Genomic DNA, 15,977 nt, shown 5'->3' with positions numbered 1-15,977 from the left:
GGTCTAGCACCTTAAAAATCACCCTTTTAATTCAGGTTCTCAAATTTATTTGCTTAGAGTTGAACAAAATAGTTGTTTTGAATCTTTCAATTTTAAATATATTTGTGGTTACTCCATTAGCATTTCCAACTTTTGTGCTTTTGTGATGTCACCTATTTCCCCACTTGATAAGATTAAATAATGATTTATGTTTGTATACATTATTATTTTAAAAACTGTTTTTAATTTTTTTGAGACAAAGTCTCACTCTGTCATCAGGCTGAAGTACAGTGGCATGATCTCGGCTCACTGCAAACTCCCCCTCCCGGGTTCAAGCAATTCTCCTGCCTCAGCCTCCCAAGTAGCTGGGATTACAGGCACGCACCACCACACCCAGCTAAGTTTTGTGTTTTTAGTAGAGACAGGGTTTCACCATGTTGGCCAGGATGGTCTCAATCTCTTGACCTCATGATCTGCCCACCTTGGCCTCCCAAAGTGCTAGGATTACAGGCGTGTGCCCGGCCATGTTTGTATATTTTTAAGATTTTCAGTAGAAACAGTTTTTGAATTTACATATTAGTTCTATAAGCTTCTCTTATTAAATTTAATACTGACTTTTTTAAAAAGTATGATTCTTCTCTTTACCTTTCCTTGGGATTCCTTTTTTCTAACCTGGGTCCTATTTGTAAATATAAATCTTCCAGCGGTGAATGTTCCTTTGGGCTTTGCTTTGATTATATCCCATTTTTGGATGTACTGACGAGTAAACAGTCATTTGATAAGCAAGCACATTTGTTCAGTTGAGTGATCATTGTCCTGTGGAGATAACTGGGTGATCTGTGCTTTGGATAACTATGTTTTCAGGAAGTCTTTTAAACAATAAAATTACTCCCAGTAATTTTCTGCCCTTCCCAGTGAGACATTGTATTTTGTGCACCATTGACATCAAGCTTGGCCTTGTGGCTTGTTATAGACAATGGAATGTTAACAGATGGTCCATTGTGGGATTCTGCCATTGTGGAATTCTGCCATTCCTCTTTTCTCTCTGCCTCAAGATCAGCATGTCCCAGATTGGGGTGTTCCTTTGTCTTGGGTCCCAGAATGAAGAAGATGAAGATGCAGAGTAGAGGTGCAGCCAACCTGGGAAGGACATGTAATGGGAGCAAGAAATAAATCTTTGTTGTTGTAAATTGTTGAGATTTCGGGATTTTTTTGCTAGCAAAAGCTAGCAAAAGTGCCTAATACAGGACATATCAAATATATAGGTATATATCCTTTGTATGTACCTTTAAATATTGTATTATATATAGCATACAACATATAATAAATAATGTACATCTAAATATGATATAGTAACATCTTTTGAACAAATAATGTGTAAGTACCTTTTATGCAACTGGAAACACAATTTTTGTTATTTAAATTATTATTTTAAAGATTTATAGCTGTGCCTTTGCTATATGCAAAATCTGCTATTTGTTATATGACAAATTTTGCAGACAGTCATGATTCACTTGATGTCAAGTCTTTGGTCAAAAAGATTTCTCTATTACAGCTCTGTTTCTTTGAGGAAATCCCATTGCTGTATACCCATCAGCTTTGGGACATAGTTCTAGAAATTCATTAATATAAAAAAAGACTTTTTTTTCTGGTTTGACATTTTCAAATTCTAATTTTATCATCATATATAAAATAAGATAAAATAAAATAAGATATCATTAAAACAGATAAAAATAACTGGTAAGGAGAATGACATCATATATCTTTATAAATATCTCTCAAAAATAATAAATATTTTGAGGATGTGGAGGAAAGGAAAGGCTAATACACTGTTCATGGGAATGAAAATTAGTACAGCCTCTATGGAAAGCAGTATGGAGATTTCTCAGAGAACTAAAAATAGAACTACCATTCAACCCAGCAATCTCACTACTGGGCATCTACCCAAAAGAAAAGAAGTCAATATATCCAAAAGATATCTGCACCCATATGTTTATTGATACACTGCAAAATAGCAAAGATATGGAATCAACCTAAGTTACATCAACAGATGAATGGATAAAGAAAATGTGGTATATATACACAATGGAATACTATGCAGACATAAAAATGAAATCATGTTATTTGCAGCAACACTGATGAAATTGGATTTCATTAGCATAAGTGAAACAAGACAGACATAGAAAGACAAATACTGCATATTATCACTCATAATTGGGTGCTAAAAATTTGTTCACATTGTTGTAAATAGTGGAATGATAGATAAGAGAGGCTTGGAAGAGTCCAAAGGTGAGAAAAGGGAGGATGATGAAGAGTTGGTTAATGGATATAATGTATGTTATTGGAGTGATGGATACCCTAAAAGTGCTGACTTGACCACTACACAATCTATGCACATAACAAACTTGCACATATACCGCATACATTTGTACAAAAAAAAGGAAAAGAAAAATAAGTGTTGTTTCAGTGTCACTGATCATTACATAAATGCAAATGAAAACTACCATGATTTACTTCTACCTGAGCTAGTGGTTTTATGTGAAAAACTACAATGAGATAGCATCTCAACCCAATTAAAAGGACTCTTATCCAAAAGATAGGCAATAACAAATGCTGGCAAGGATGTGGAGAAAAGGAAACCCTCATACAATCTTGGTGGGAATGTAAATAAATTAGTGCAAACACTACACAGAATAGTTTGGAGGTTCCTCAAAAAACCAAAAATAGAACCACCATGTAAGCCAGCAATCCCAATGCTAAGTATATACCCAAAAGGAAGGAAATCAGTATATTGAAGAGATCTCTGCCCTCCTATGTTTATTTCTGTACTATTCACAATAGCCAATATTTGGAAGCAACCTAAGTGTCCATCTACAGACAATTGAATAAAGAAAATGTGGTACCATATACACAATGGGGTACTATTCAGCCGTACAAAGAATGAGATCCTGTCATTTGCAACATTATGGATGGAACTGGAGGTCATTATGTTAAGTGAAATAAGCCAGGCACAGGAAGGCAAACTTTGCATGTTCTCACTTCCTTGTGGGAGCTAAAAATTAAAACAATTGAACTTATGGAGATAGAGAGTAAAAGGATGGTTATCAGAGTCTGAGAAAGGTAGTAGGTGGTGGATGGTGGAGGGAGGAAGAAGGTTGGTAAATGAGTACAAGAATATAAATAGATAGAATAAATAAGTTCTAGTATTTAATAGCACAACAGGGTGTCTTCAGTCAACAATAATGTATTGTACACTTAAAAATGACTAAAAGAGTATAATTGGATTGCTTGTAACAAAGAAATAATGAATGTTTATAATGATGGACCCCACTTACCATGATATGATTGTTACACATTATATGCCTGTATCAAAATAGTTCATGTACCCCATAAATATATACACCTACTATATGGCCATGGAAGTCAAAGATAAATAATTTTTTAAAATAAAATAAGATAACTTTTAAAATAAAATTTCTACCAAGCTTTTTTTTTTTTTTAAGGGTTTCTTACAGAGGAGAAAGTTTCCAAGACCTAATAGGAATACAAACAGTATGAGATATAAATATAATTTTTAAAATTCTTCTAAATAGGGAAAAAAACTAACTTTTTCTTGAAAATGTAGTTAAGTTAAAGATTCCAAAGTGCGCATTATATTTTTTACATCAAAGATTGAGTTGTGCCTTTGATTTAACAAGTACTCATGTAATGTTATAATTGTTTTCACATTTCTCATAGATAGATCTAAGCAAAAATATATCAAATGCCAAAACTATCTGAAAAGAGTGTTTTTTGTTTAATGCCACCTGCTTTACATTGCCATTATTTTACACGGGGAAACTGGCATAAGTGAAAATTCGGTGAATGCTCTAATTTTGTTCTTTTAAACCCCAATTCTCTATCTGTTAGTACAAATCTGAGATTTGTTTCTAATCTCGGAGGAGTCAAATATGCCTAGAAAAAAATAATCTATAGGGGAACTGAAACTATGGATCATATGATTTACATTATTAGTACTTTCCGTGTAATAATTCTACACATTGTTACCATTAGCAACACGATTTCAATCATGAATATCACCAAGTTCAGAAGAAATAATTTCTGAATTGTCTCTATTAGACCATGATCAAGAGGAAAAAATACAAGACTGAGGTTTTCTTTAGTGTTGTATCTGACATTTTTAAATAGACTCATTTTCTGTGGTTTCATGTGACCTATTACATTTGTCACTGGATGGCAAGGAGGCCTGTCTCTCATTAGCACTTCCGGTAGTACTTGAGAAAAATACCCCACAAGAAAAAAGATTCCATTTCCTTCCCCCCTGGATTTGGAGGCACTTGATTTTTTGCGAATTTCAGTGAATATCATCTCTAATTTTAGTTGAATACTCCTCACCATATGATGTTACAAGATATAACTAATATGCTACCCGCCTAGAAATATGTTTCTCTTTGATCCTAAAAATTGCTTTTGATTAAAAAATTGGCTGTCCATTATGTTAAGGGTGAGATAGGATTTAAGTGTGTGTGGGCGGGCAGGGGTAGAAGACTGATCTACAAAAGACAGAACAAAAGAATAGATCAGAGTTAAATTGTTACTTTTTAACATCCGTCTCTTAATCTTTTCCCTTTTTTTAGTTTATTCAAGCCCCAGTGTTTACCGTTAGACCTCTGCAGGTTTGGAGTGTGTCTAAACTGGGTTTGTTTGGGGTGTGTGTGTGTGTGTGTGTGTGTGTGTGTGTGTGTGTGTTCTATTTCCAAGGGAGTCCCAGTTATTTGCCTTGCTCCTCTTTCCTATTTCTGTCACCACCAGAGATGTTCTTAGCATCTATTAGTGGCTCTCTATTGGGGTGACCCATTTGGGATGAGACAGAATTCCCCTTGCATCTCTCACTGATAGACGCATCCTAGAGTAGGTGGTGAAAGATCTTTCAGTTGTAAAAATCAGACAGTGTCAGTCTCATGCTGAAAATTGCTAATCAGCTCCCTCTTATCTGCAAGATGAAACACATGCTTCTCTCTCCAGCTTATGAGATCTTCATCATCTGGTCCTAATCTCCTCTTCTGGTCTTATCTCCCTCCTTCAAGAGTCTAAACTACCTAGAGTTTCCCTACAAGCTACATTCTGACATCTCTGTCTTTACCACACTCTATTTGTGTGGCCAGGGATGTTCTTTGTGAACTCAGGAGGCTAATTAGTTCTTTTTGTTTTAGCTCAAATGATTCCTTTTCAGTGAGTCCTTTTCTGCCTGTCCCAGGCACCCTCCTGTGTTCTCACTGTACTTTGTATACACTTGCTGAGGCAGAGACGGCAAATTGACAGACAATCCAACATCCATTCTCCCCTCTTTCCCCACTAAAATATTCCTGCTACTATCTGGAGTTCCAGTGTGCCCAATTTCCAACCTTCTTGTGTCTAAACATCCAAGTTCTGACCAACAAAATCCAAATAGACACTGAACGGGACTTCTGAGAAACCTCAAAAGGAGGACAGATATCTGGCTCTGACTCTTTTTGTTTTTCTGCCTCCCCTTTTTTCACACTGCCTGGAATGTGGATATGTTGGCTGGAGCTCTACCATCCAAATTAGTTACTATTTGTAGCTGTGAATAATGGATGCCCTTGTAAATTTGATCTGCATTACAAGTGGTGGGGCAGAAAGAACAATCCCAAGACTGACACTATGAGGCTGCCATACCAGCCTTGGACTATGTACCTTGGAGCTTCTTTTACTTGAGGGATAGAGGTTTATTAATTTTGTTTATCCTACCCTTATTTTGGTTTTCTCTTACATGTACCAACCCTAATCTTGGCTAATACGTCTCAATTAGAGCAATTACCCCAGTGTATAAGTTGGTCCATTTTTGTTTTCTGAGGGAGGGTCTGGCTCTGCTGCCCAGGCTAGAGTGCAGTGGCAAGATCTTAGCTCACTGCAGCCTCTACCCGCTGGGCTAAAGCCATCCTCCCACCTTAGCCTCCCAGGTAGCTGGGACTACAGGCACATACCACCATGCCCAGTTAATTTTTGTATTTTTTTGTGGGGCAGTAGAGACAGGGTTTTGATAGGTTGCCAAGTTGTTCTCAAAATCCTGAGTTCAACTGATCTGCCTGCCTCAGCCTCTCAAAGTGCTGAGATTACAGGTGTGAGCCACCATGCCCATAGGTCCGTTTTCTTATATATATTTCTCACTGTATTATTTCATTACAAGAGTGCTGGGGTTGCTGTGTTTTCTTCTAATATAATATGGCTATCATGCTGAGTCCTCCTAGGGCATGACTCTTGAACTGGTGGTTTGGGTGTGGGGAAGTGAGGATAGGGTCTTCCAAATGGCCATTCCTGGTATCTTTCATCTCAAGAAGAGGCAAGGTCTTCAGATAGGACCAGAACACTATAAAGTGGGCCTAACTTGATTGGGCGTTTCTTAATCTCTCTGAGCCTGAGTTTTGAGGATTCTGTGTTTCCCTAAGGACACTTTTAGGTGAGACATGCTCAAGACTGCCTTTTTATCCCTAGAGGCAGATAGAGGCCTAATCTGAGTGGGATCAGTGTGGTGAATCACAAAGTAAGAATAAGTCATAGCTTATAAGCCAGTTTATTCTACATGTGTGCAACCTACTCTGTGTATTTCCATTTTAAATATTTCAGCTTTATCGAACTGTTGTTTGGGAGAGCCAAGGCAAGGGCTTGTGTTCACCTTGGGTGTGAGAGTATTCAGAATCCTCCTGAAGTCAGCATAATGGTAGCAGTGGGAATCAACCAGGGACCACAAGAGTAAGGGAAACTCAAGAGGAAAGAATATGTCAAAGGCCAGTAATCCCTTGTACCAAGAGTGCCTGTGTCCAGCACAAGATCCTCCATTAATGAATGTTGACTTTCCCTTTAATCATGAACATGTGTAATCATTCTGAAAGAATACGTGGAAATCATTTAGTCCAACCCTCCCATTTTACAGATGAGGAACCAAGATCCATTGAGTTTACATGAACTTTTCCATATCAGTAGCAGAACAAAATCAATTTTCAATGAAATAAAAGAAATTTAAAAAATTATGCATTTGTGCATTTTTATGGAGAAGACATTGTTTGTTGTTTTAAAATCAAATTTACAAGGACATCCATAATTCATAGCTACAAATAGTAACTATGGCTGGGATTGGCAGTTTTCATCACAACTTCACCTGTTTCTCCAAGCCCTTGAGGATGAAATTCAAACAAGAAAGCCCCCAGTTCCACCTACCAACCAGTTTTCTACTGAAGAAAAGTACCTTTTGTTCTCCTTTCTTCTTTGATGTTCCCCTTGCTTGTACTTAAGGCTCTGAAGGAAAAATGCCTTTACAAAAGTAGATACTTAGTTCAGAGGCATATGCCTCTGATCCAACCTGCATAAAGATGAAAGTTTGTTTTCATCACGATTGCCCGCTTTGACAAACCTAGTGTTCTTTCATCGGTTCTGATACTTTTGTTTGTTCTTCACAAGTATTTGCTCAATTCAAACTAACAATTTGAACTTGGATACTAGCTCATCCACTATGATTTCTGACCTGTGTGGACTCTGAATATTATGTTTGTTTCCAAAGTGATTTTCTGAAGTTTGTTATTTGATATTTTATGCATAACATTTTCTTCATTCAAAGTAATTAACCAACTTAATACAATTTCAGAATGCCAACATCATTGGTGAGTGACTGAATGAGTAAATGAATGAATGAACAGCATCTTAAAAAGGAGCATTTGCTCTAAATGTAGCTGCAAATGGAGGCCACTAAGTTGCCAGTCATCTTGACTGTGTTAGTGGTGTCTCACAGCTGCTCCATGCTTTTGACGTTACATGGGAAGCATGATGTTTCTGGTGTGTTCTTATGGCCCTTCTCTTCCCAGTGAAGTAGGCATTCCACATTCCCTGCAGCAAAGGAGGAAACGGAACAAAACAGAAAGAAGGCAATCCTTGCTTTTGTGTCTGAAAACTCTAAGCCTCAGTGAAAGGGGAGGAAATAAAATGACTAGGTTATGGATTTAGAAGACTATATGGGTAAGAGAGAAATTTAGGAAAGTTCCTTGGGCTGGGAGGGCTGACAGAGAATGGGAGAAGATCCAGCTAACTAAGGAGGAGTGTGGTGGAACCGGGACAGATCATGGGGAAAGAAAAAGAGATGGCACTGGAGAGCATTTTGTGTCCCACTTGAGTAAAGAGCCAAGAATATTCACTCCCCATGAATCATAAAGGAGTTAAGCCAGTGCACTCAGGTGTCTGGTCTCCCTTGGAATATTCCCTGGGTTAAAGAGCTATGCTACCTTTCTTGGGTTTAGCTGCCTAATAAGAAGTTTCCTGGGCAGTGGTCAGCATGCCATCTATGTTCCTCAGCAGGAGTACTGCTGACATTCCTCAGAGCTTTTGATTGGCTTCTACTGAACCTACTCTGTGTGGGACAACCTCTCACTTGATATCTTAAGACAGCCATAATCCCTCCAAAGTGGAAGCAGCATCCTGATCTGGAAGTCTGGTGGTGAGTGTGAGTCAAAGTCTTATGACCTTAGGTTTAGGTTGAATGGAACACAATGAGCTCAAAAATCTCCACCACATCTCGGGCTGTGGTAAAGCATGTCTTGGTGCTCTGATTGTGTTGGGAAGTTCTTATGGAGTTGCAAATAGGAATCAGGGTTATTGTTTGCAGTCACAGAAAGGTCCTAGAATCAAAGGGTTGAACATGAAGCTGCCATAAGTTGGTGGGGGTTCACCTGTGCCCATCCATGGCACATTAGTTGGGCATCAGTTTTTTCAGCTTTAACTCTGCCACCTTTTCCCCATTCTGTAGCCATAGCCCATCCAACTAGAGACCACTCCTGCTTACTTTTCCCCCATAAGTAATGTTCCCCATTAGGATCGTCAGTAAAAATCATCCAAGACATGGAAATGGGCAAAAGAGATTAATGTATCTCTTATCAGTGGAGGCCTGGTTTTTATCACTTATACACTAGGGGAATTGTCTGATTGTAAACAGGTGTGCTCCTTTGACTGCCTTTTCATCAACTTCCTGTGGGAGTAGAAGTTAACCTGTAATGCATATGATCACTGTCCATAGCAATGCAAATTAATTTTGTTTTGTAGAGATAAAATTGATTTCTGTATTATAGAAAAGAGGAGAATACCTCACTGAGCTTTAGAAGATTAATCAGTTTTATATCTATTAGGAAATTGATTTAAACATTCTAAAGGTATTTCAGCTATATGAATTCCATGTATACTTACATATATGGAAAATTTTGTAAAAATTTTTTATCGCTCTAAATAGCCATAACATTCGATGTAAATGGAAAGGAATTTGTGCCACATGTACCAATTTTTTAAAATCATAGGACATTTATGTTCAAAGGGCTTTTATCCTTTTTGGCTTAGTATTATGGAACAAGGTATACTTGTAAATCTAACTAAGTAATTTGCCTAGATTCATGTGTACAGAGAGGCTGGACATTACCAAATGTTGATGAAACTAGCAGTATTATGAGAGCAGACTAAATATCTCTTCCTTTTTCTAATGATTCTGCCTGAGATGAGCCTATAAATCACATTAAACATTTTTATTAGTATAGAATAAGGCAAGGGCCATCCAGGATTAAAAAAAGTAGTATAAGAAAAGTATTGGAGGTTATGAGCATTGGAATGATCAAAAGTGGAGAAACGCTACTGCTTGGTCAGAAAATTCTAAGGGGGAGAGGTGGAAGATAAGGCTGGATAAGTTGAATGAAGGCCTTTGAAATTTGTCCTACAGGAAATCGAGGAGATATTGGTAATTCTGGAGTAGGAATTTAAACATACATGGCTTAGGAAGAGCACTATGACACTAATGTGTCAGAAAGATTGGATTTGGAGGTGGTTGGCCAGGGAAGGGGGCCAAATTAAAGACAATCTTGGAAAGTGGAAAAAGGATAAGGAAGTTTTGAAAGGTTTAGTGACCTCTCTGGGCTCTTGGTTCTGCTGTCCGAGCCACTCTTCCTTTTCCATAAGAAATGGCTCGTACTTAAAACTGAGTAGTTTTCTTTTCTTTTTTCTCCCTTCTCCCCACAAGCTGATTAGTTTTCTAAGACTGTTAGCTGCCCATTGTAGTTTGGGAATTCAAAAAAAAGGCCTCTTTTCATTTTGTGCCATCCCTTGTTTTCAGTGTAAATTGATAAAATTCCTCTGAAAATGTCGTGAGCTTTTTGTGTTTCAATGTATAATCCTCTCCATTAGGCAAACGTCACACTTGAAAATCTCTAGATAAGCCCCTCTCTTTCGTAAGCTTTGGAAGACTACACTGGGACAATGCTTGCAAGATTCTTAGAAGCCCTGCATTGCATTTTGCGTTGTTTGTTTTCACACTCTTTTAAAAACATTTTATTTGGAAATACTTTCAAACTTACAAAAGCTGCAAAAAATAAAATAGTACAAGGTACACCGTGTATAAACTTCACTCACTCAGACTTGCCTTTTATATTAATTTCCTGGGGTTGCTATAACAAATTACCACAAATTGGGGAGCTTAAAACAACATAAATCTTTTCTCTCACAATTGTCTAGGCTAGATGTCCAAAATCAAGGTGTTGTTGGGGCCATGCTGTTTCTGAAGACTTCAAAGGAAAATCTGCTCTGTGCTCTCTTAGTTTCTGATGTTGCCAGCAATTCTTGGGATTCCTTGGCTTGTGGTCATCTCTCTGATCTCTACCTCCTTCATCACATGTTCTTGTATGTCTTTTCACATTATCCTCCCTCTGTGTATGTCCGTCTCCGTGTCTCCTCTTCTTTCCTTATAAGGATACCAGTCACATTGCATTAAGAGTCCACTCTAGCCGGGTGTGGTCACTCACACGTGTAATCCTAGCACTCTTTGGAGGCCAAGGTGGGAGGATCTCTTGAGCCAGGAGATTTTTTCCCTAATTCTGTGAAGAATGCAATTGGTAGCTTGATAGGAATAGCATTTAATCTGTAAATTGCTTTGGGCAGTATGGTCATTGTGACAATATTGATTTTTCCTATCCATGAGTATGGAATGTTTTTCCATTTGTTTGTGTTATCTCTGAGGAAGTGTTTTGTAATTCTTATTATAGAGGTCTTTCACCTTCTTGGTTAACTGTATTCCCGGGTATTTTATTCTTTTTGTGGTTATTAGGAATGGGATTGCATTCTTGATTTGTTTCTCAACTTGGATGTTGTTGGTTTACAGGAATGCTACTGATTTTTGTACATTAATTTTGCATCCTGAAACTTTGCTGAATTTGTGTATCAGATCAAGGAGCTTATGGGCAGAGACTATTGAGTTTTCTAGCTATAGAATTATATCATCTGCAAACAGAGATACTTTGACTTCCTCTTTTCCAATTTGGCTGCCTCTTATTCCTTTCACTTACCTGATTCCTCTGTCTAGGATTCCTAGTACTGTGTTGAAGAGGGGTGGTGAAAGATGGCATCCTTGTCTTGTTCCAGTTTTCAAGAGGAAGGCTTCCAGTTTTTGTCCATTCAGTATGATGTTGGCTGCTCCATTCCTATTCTTATTAACTTAATTTTATTCTTATATTTGAAGAATGATGACATGCTTTCAAAAGTCAAGGAAGTTTCATTCTCTTTCTTCCCATTTACACTCCATTTTTCCTACCTCTAACTGGTTACTATTTTCTGGTTAATCCATCTTGTATTTCTTTTTTGTAATGATAAGTAGTTATATGTACCTTTTCTTATTTTCCTTTCATCCTTTCACAAAAATATATAGCATACTATATATAGTCTTTTATATATCTACTCCAGATATAAGTATATGCTGGTATAATCTAGGCATACTATATGTAGTCCTTAGCACTTTGCTTTTTTAAGTTATTGTTTCCTAAAAGTCACTCCATAACATTTCATAGATATCATCCTTATTCCTTTTTCATAGCTGCACAGTACTGTGTTGTGTGTATGCAACTAATCTCCCATGCTTCAACATGTAGGTAGTTTCCAACAGTTTTCAATTATAAATGATGTTACCAAGGGTAGCATTGTGCATATAAATTTCTGTATCATTAGAGATATGTCCCCTAGGTAAATTTCTAGCAAAGGTATTTCTGAGTTGAAGAAAAAGTACTTATGCAGTTTTGTTAGAACTTGCCAAATTCCCCTCCATATGGGATCCATCCCATTTTGCAGATCCACCAGCAAAGTACAAAACGTCCTGTTTCCCACAGTCTTACCAACAGAGTGTATTGTCACACTTTTGAATGTTTGCCAATCTATTGAGTAAGAAACGGTATCTCGGTATCGTTTTAATTTGCATTTCTCTTACTATGAGTGAGGGTAAACATCCTTTCTTATGGCTTAAGGTCATTTTCATAGCTCTGTGAATTGTCTGTGTTTTGCTCATTTTTCTAAGACTTTTTGGTCTTTTTTTTTCTCTCAACTTTTGAACTTTTTTTAAAGCTAGAGATATTAGTCCTTTATCTCTGATGCTTTTTACAAATATTTTTTCCTACTTTTATTGCCTTTGAATTTCAGGTCATAGTTAGAAAAGCTTTCCCTACACTGAAGTTAAAGTGAAAGTCACCCATGTTTTCTTCTCGTACTTATGCGATTTTCTTTAGCCAATTTTGGTATTCACTTAATTCCCAAGGTGTTTTTGTTTTTGTTTTCCTGTGAAGATCTCTGGCTTTTTTGTTAGTTCAGCTATCCATTTTGAAAAAGTCATGGGTGTTGATAAATGTGTTAATTAATTTGATTGTGGTAATTATTACACAATGTATACATATATCAAATCATTATGTTGTACACCTTGGAAAGATTCAATCTTTGTCAATTAAATATTTTTTAATAAAAATTATGCAAAATAAAATAAAATGAGCTTGGAATAAAGTATTTTGTCTAGCTGTTTCAGTGGTATTTATAGGGAGAATCACTCAGGGTATTGAGTCTGTCTTGCTGCTAGAAATATAAACAAGCTAATCTTTTCTCTGTAGCCCTAGAAGAAGATCATATAGTTTAGCCATCCAATTCTTAAACCCATATTCTTACAACAACATGCTAATCCTTTTAGAAATGTGCGTTTGGATCATCATACTATTTTATTTTAAAGCTATTGAAAATAAAAATGACCATTACACTGTAATAGGTAAATTACACTTAACTCACTAGCATTGCTAAAACCAGGTTCATAAAGTGGTAAGGATTATTCTTGAAGAGGTATGGATTAGCTGCCTTACAAATTTACTTATAACACCAGCAGGTTGCTTTTCTCTCCCATCTTTTATTTTTCTTGTTGATTTTTTGAGTGAACCATTATATGTAAAATCAGATTTATCAAAGAAAAAAATTAATTTTATGTTGTGGAATGGTACATGATAACTTTTCTAAAAGATGCTTTCTGTATTTGCTTGAAATAAAATATAGATTTAGATTAAATACCTCAATATAGATTACTTAGCTGAATATGTATGTTTTAGAGGAAAGACTTCAAGCAAAAGCAAGGTTAATTTGAAAATATGGTACTTGAATTCTTTATGTGACTAGCAAAATATTAAGGCAATTCAAACTTTTCTCAAGATGAGAACCCAAACACAAGCATGCTATTCAGGAACAGTGATATTAGTTTAACAGAGAAATGAAATTCAAATAATTTAATGCACAAATGTACTTTATTAAGAGGGTATTAACCATTATAAGATACCCACATGGCTTTCTCTGTTCTTTAGACTTGATAAAGCATGATAGCTCATACTGTACACATGGCTTTTTTATAGCCAAAAAAGTGCCAGAGTTTCACATAGTAGCATTTCCATTTGTCAACAATATTATAGATAAAAATGAAACTCAGATCTTTAGAAAATCCCTCTTTCTAGTCCCAATATCTGTTCCTGGACTTGATCTAGGGCAGTTGTTATTTCTGGCACTTGGAGCTTTTGAAGTCAGTTCCACAGATATTGCTCTGAGCAGGTCTATACATAAGTGCAGAGATTTTATGCAGGCTCTATCCAAGGAAACTTTAGTTTTCTATCAGTTGATTTTGGGTTCCCTACCCTCCAAACTTCACTGTAAATTCTTGTATCTTCTGGATTTGGCAAAATGTTTTAGATGAACTGTTGGTTAAAGGAAAAAGCTGATGGTTTACCAGACAAAACATAATCTCCACTGCCAAAGATACATTTTGAAAATCATTGTAATTTTTAATAATTAAGTATGAAACTCTGAAAACATATCTTCCTTAAAATTTTTTTCCCACAAAATCCTCCTAGAATTCACGTTGTATAAGACGTACTCCTTCTTGATTTCCGAGTTTCTAGCTACTTCCAAGTGTCTCTGTAGCTGGAACCTTGCAGAGTGTTTGCTTAATAAATATTTGTGGACTGAAAGAAGAATCAGATTATAATAGACAGTGTATGAGGACATGGCAAATCTCTTAGATCTAAAATGGTTCAGATGATGGTCTGATACTATATAATTTATAATTTAAGTAGATTATAATATGGAGCTATAGCCATGTAAGTCTTTAGTTCTCAGGTGAGAAAGTTATTGTCTTCATAGTTGGCTGTGGATATGGTAGGGCACATACGCAGCAGCGCCAGGTTATTATTAAATTAATCTAAGAATGTGAAATATTTGAGGGCCGAGGCTATGGATAATATCAAAGGAAACTAAGTATACTGAAACTACATGATGTCTGATATGAAATAGCTATAGAAAATTGGAAACTTCCTTCCTTTGCTCTGGCTCATGGTGGCTTTTAGGCTGCATTCACCTAAAAGCCATTCCTGTCTGAAATTCACAACAATCTTATGGGGCAGGAGGCTCAGAATGTCCGTCTTTTTGAGGGGTGAAGAATTTTAACCTCAGGAGGGTTTGTTGACCTTCTAAGGTTTTCCAGCATTATTGGCAGGTTTTGGACTGAAACACAGACTTCGAGACTCTTCATCAAGTGCTCTTTCTCATTCTAACATCAAGAGAAAAGAAAACAAAGCATAAGAAGAAAGAAAAAGAAAAAAGTTTAATTTCACAGGTTGTTACAAATGACAGGCTTATATTAAAAAGTTGTTTAAAATGTAATAAACATGGTGAACTTTGTAATAGATTTCCTGGGAAAAGTTTCTAATGGTTCAATGCATTTACACATGTCAGTCTTCAAGATCCAGCCCTTCTCAGGTCTTTGGAGGCTAAAGAGAAGGCACCTGGGCCTAAAGCTCCCTGTTCAGGCATATTTCCATGTTTGATTCCAATGTCTGCACTAGCAGCCAGAACAGTCTTCCCAAAACACAAATCCAATCATGCCACAATCATTTAAATCCTTCTGGTATTCTGCCCCAGCTTCATCTCCCACCTTTCAAACAGTCCACACTGAAGTTCTTTTATGTTTCTTCATCTTTGCTTATGTGGCCCCTTCTACCTGGAAAAACAAAGAAGCAAAGAAACAAACCTATTTAGCCTTCAAGGCTCTGTTTTCATATCTTTTCTTCTGTGAAGACGTCCATGATCTTCCACTCTTACCTGTGCTTCTAAGACAGAATTAGGCCCACTCTTCTGAGTGTGTCCACAGAACACAGTGTTTACTTGCAGATTACATCGCAATTGTGATGCAGGTCTATACATAAGTGCAGAAATTTTATGCAGGCTCTATCCAAGGAAACCTTAGTTTTCTATCAGTTGATTTTGGGTTCCCAAAATGTGGGCACACACACATTTGAACTATATTTCGAGCTTCTCGCTGGCTGAGCCTTGTCTTCTTTCCACATGTTGCACAGTGCCAGCTCTTAGAAAATGATGAATTAATAAACTAAAGGAACAATTGCAACAGTTCCAGACAAACCACAAGGTTTCTGGTTATATGGGAGTTCTCTTTATGGAAGAGAATGTGAAGAGTGTCCCAAGTTCAAAGGAGTTTCATTTTGCTCTGACTTCTTATTTGGTGATTAAACACAAAAACGTTGAGGGCAGGGAAGAGTCCAAAGGAAGGCATGAGAGTTGCGAACGTTGCAAAAGCTGAGGTCACTATAAACCTGGACTTTAAA

At 36.8% G+C, this 15,977-nt stretch overlaps 1 long non-coding RNA gene across 1 annotated transcript; it reads right to left on the bottom strand.

Moving 5' to 3' along the window:
- Positions 1-13,597: 13,597 nt before the first annotated feature.
- On the bottom strand, positions 13,598-15,476 carry LOC108532783 (uncharacterized). The gene is made up of 2 exons (XR_001886550.1): positions 15,290-15,476; positions 13,598-14,905 (listed from the first exon to the last, which is right to left on the bottom strand). It is a non-coding gene; the product is annotated as an uncharacterized LOC108532783 (long non-coding RNA).
- Between the last annotated feature and the right edge of the window lie 501 nt (positions 15,477-15,977).

Source organism: Rhinopithecus bieti, unplaced genomic scaffold, assembly GCF_001698545.2.
Source record: "Rhinopithecus bieti isolate Rb0 unplaced genomic scaffold, ASM169854v2 scaffold_7681, whole genome shotgun sequence".
NCBI classification, from domain to species: Eukaryota; Metazoa; Chordata; class Mammalia; order Primates; family Cercopithecidae; genus Rhinopithecus; species Rhinopithecus bieti.
The sequence above is the reverse complement of the archived record's forward strand: the minus strand, read 5'-3'. Positions and strand labels throughout refer to the sequence as shown.